General features: G+C 42.6%; 1 pseudogene; it reads right to left on the bottom strand.

Moving 5' to 3' along the window:
- Positions 1-835: 835 nt before the first annotated feature.
- Positions 836-2370, bottom strand: LOC121146396 (annotated as a pseudogene).
- Between the last annotated feature and the right edge of the window lie 1288 nt (positions 2371-3658).

Genomic DNA, 3658 nt, shown 5'->3' with positions numbered 1-3658 from the left:
ACAGGTTTATTTCACTAAGCATAATCATTTCCAAAGGCATCCATTTAGTTGCAAAAGACACAATTTCATTCTTTTATGGTGAAGTAATATTTCATTTTTTTAATCTAATCATCTTTTGATGAGCATCTTAGTTGATTTCATTTTTTAGCTATTGTGAATCATGCTGCTATAAGCTTGGGGGTACAGATAACTTTCTCACATGCTGATTTTATTTCACTTGGGTAAATTCCCAGGAGCCAGATGGCATATCTACTTTCAGATAACTGAGGATTCTCTTTTCTATTTTCAGTACTGATTGTACTAGTTTACATTCCCACCAACACTTGAGTACCTTTCTCCTCATATCTTCGTCAGCATTTATGGTTTTCTCATTCCTTTCTAACTGTGGTTAGGTGAAACCTCATTGTGGGTTTCTTTTTTGTTGTTGTTTTAATTTAAGACCTTTATTAACAGGTGCTTGCAATTTGTTAACTTTTTTGAAAAAATGAAGCTGTAAACTTTTATTACAAATTAAAAATGAAGTTCTTAAAAATCTCAACTTGACCAGATATGAAACAATTAAAAAACCGTTGAAGGTGTATTGACAAAAACCAGGGTTTTTTAAAAAACATGTCTGTCATTACCAAAAAGAGACATCTTTACATAAAAATAGTAAAAGCCCCGTGCTGCATACATAATGCAGATAGTTCTAGTTATCTGGACAAGGGGCACAAAGCAAGCACATAACGTCCTCAGCTCCAATCTTTCGTTCATTTCTTATTGTTGGAATTTCATATTCATTTCTTCTTGTGGAGAAGCTGGATAATGGTAGAGATGTTAACCCGGCATCTTCTACTCAGCCCGCCTGCTCAGCCTGGGGAGTGGACGAATTCTCAGCTGGTGGATCGCCTGTTTTGTCTCTTTGCTATCTTGTGGTTTAGGGTTATCTGGGCGTCTGCGTCGGTAATTGAGGTACCAGCGTTGAGGTGGCTGCTGACCCTGAGTCTCATCTCCTTGATTTTTCTTGTCCTCTTCATTGCTGACCTCGCTAGGCTGTCTCTGGCGAGGAGGACCTCTGCGGAATCGTAGTCTATAAGCTCATACACGTTCTGTCTCACGGGTCTGCGTTGTTCTGCACCCTGGTTGTCAGCACCTTCCATCACTTCATGCACAGGAGGGTTGCAATACTGTGGTCGACGCCCACTGGGTCCCCACATGTAGTAAGGTGGGAACCTTCGCCTGCGGTAGGGCCGGCGTGGCTGGGCCTGGCCTTCGGGAGCACTCTCCGATCCCTCATTCTTCTCCCCCACTCTCACTATTCTGGTAATTCAGCTGGTAATTGCGTGGAGGACCTCTATGATGTGGATGGCGTCTATAATGGTTACAGTCTGCTGCATATTTACTGCCTTGCGCTGGAACTCCACCAGGGCCTGTGACACCTGCTGCCTCCACACCCTTTTCTCCTTCAACAACATCAAACTCCACAGTCTCTCCATCTCCTACACTGCGAAGGTACTTCCTGCAGTTATTGTTCTTTATGGCAGTCTGGCGTACAGATACGTCTTCCTTTGTGTCATTCCTGTTGATGAAGCCATAATTCGTTCCTTACAATGAACCATTTTATTGTTCCCAAAACCTTCTTGCCATGACCTTCTTGTCCCCGCTGATGTGAGGCCACAGGACCACCACTCCCTGCGCTGCTCCCGAGGTGCCAGGCTTGGTGTCAGGGCGCTGAGAGCAGGTGCGGCTGCTGGGTCTCGGCCTGGCTGCTCATAGTTGCAGGGCTGGTGATGGGGTCGGCTGCGGCAGCTCCTCCCTGGTATGATGGTAACTGGGCTGGCAGCAGCCGTGCGGCTCTTCAGGGCCCTCTGGGGTCCACTCTGCTCCCGCTAGCCATCGAACCTCATTGTGTTTTTTATTTACAGTTCCATGATTAGCCTGGATTTATTTGTTTTTGTATGTCTGATGGCCATTTGAATTTCAACATCTGAGAGATGCCAGTTCATGTCCTTTGCCCATTTCTTAACTGGACTGTTATGTTTTGTTGTTGAGTTTCTTGAGCTCCTTATAGATCCTAGATATGAATCCTTCAAAAGTTGCCTAGTTTGCAAATACTTTCTTCCATCCTGTTAGCTGCCTCTTCACTTTGTTCATGGTTTTCTTTGTGGTTCAGAAGCTTCTTACCTTGATGTAATCTCATTTATTCATTTTTGCTTTAATTGCATGTCTTTTTGGGGCCCTTTCCAAGATGTCATTGCCTCTGCCTACGTCTAGCAGAGTATAACTAATGTTTTCTTCTAGTAATTTGATGGTATCAGGTTGTAGATCTAGATCCTCGGTCCATTTAGAGTTGATTTTTGCAAAAGGCGTGAGATAAGGATCTTGTTTCATAACTGCACATGTAGACCCAGTTTTCCCAGGGACAGTTGTGCAGAGACTATCTTTTCTCTCTGGATTGATTTTCATTCATGTATCAAAACTTAGTTGACTCTAGATGTGTAGGTTCCTAAATCCTAAATATGCTTTGTAATCTATTTTCTATTTCCACATCTTCAGAAGCTCCTAAGATACATGTTTGGTTGCTACATAAAATCCCATAGATCTTGAATCCTATTCTGAGTTTCTCTGAATTTCTCTTGCTTTTACTTTTCTAGACTGAGTTAATTCCAACGTTTTGGCTTCTGCATTTGATCTTAGCTAAAAGGCCGAGATACAATGAAGTTTTTGTCTCCCGTTTTTGAAATTCTGTATTTTGCTTCCCCAAGCTTGTTGTTGAGGCTTGTCAACAGTATTTTCTATTTAGAATATTGAATTATTTATTTCAGATATATTTGATTTCAGAATCTCAATATCTTTGAAGAATCTATCATCGTTATTATGTATGGATTCTTTAGCTCAATATCTTTTTTCTGTGTACTTGTGAGAGATCATCTGTTGGTTTTCTTCCCCAATGGTTTTGATCATTAAATGATATTCCTGTGGTTTGAAGGAGTGACTTCTCCTTAGGTGGAAGTCCAGAGGAGTATCCAGATTCATTCCAAGGACTTTTGCCAGTACTCAAGTGCGTGGTGAGCAGGGTGAGACCCAGGTTAGGTATAGTAGATTTTGATTGTCTGCAGGAGGAAGAGAGTAATCAAATGGATATGGTAAACACTGCTTCACTTCTTTTACAGTGATCAGTGCCCAGGATTAGCATCCCTTGGCTACAACCCTGACCTACACCAGCCCATCAACTACAGAGAGGATCTCTGCTCTGTGGTGTCTATGAGAACATGACTACAAAATCCTACTATAATACACCCTGAACAATCTGGGCTCCTTAATTTTTGACGTCAGAAACTTTAAATGTCCAGAGGCTTGGCTACATATTGTACTCAATCATGCAGTCACAATATTCCCACAATCACTGGGAGGTTGGAATCCACTGAACACTGTGAGCCTGCTCTACCACGGAGAGCAGCTGTGTTCCTGGTGCCAGCTAGCTATGTGTGCTTTGCCTTGGAAATTTGTGCCCCTGAACTTCTCGCAGTGTGAAAGGGGTATATATGTCTGCATCCCAGTGGCTGTGCAGACCCCTGTTAAGTAAGTAACGCGAACTAACGCCTATTTGGAGCACCACCTTGTCACTCTTTTAGGATTCCCACAGTTTGTGCAAGTGCTGGCAAGTGTTACAGCCATT

Source organism: Ochotona curzoniae, unplaced genomic scaffold (assembly GCF_017591425.1).
Source record: "Ochotona curzoniae isolate NIBS_2020 unplaced genomic scaffold, NIBS_Ocur_1.0 scaffold_4505, whole genome shotgun sequence".
Classification (NCBI taxonomy): domain Eukaryota; kingdom Metazoa; phylum Chordata; class Mammalia; order Lagomorpha; family Ochotonidae; genus Ochotona; species Ochotona curzoniae.
Note: the sequence above shows the minus strand (reverse complement) of the source record. Positions and strands in the feature narration are given on the sequence as shown.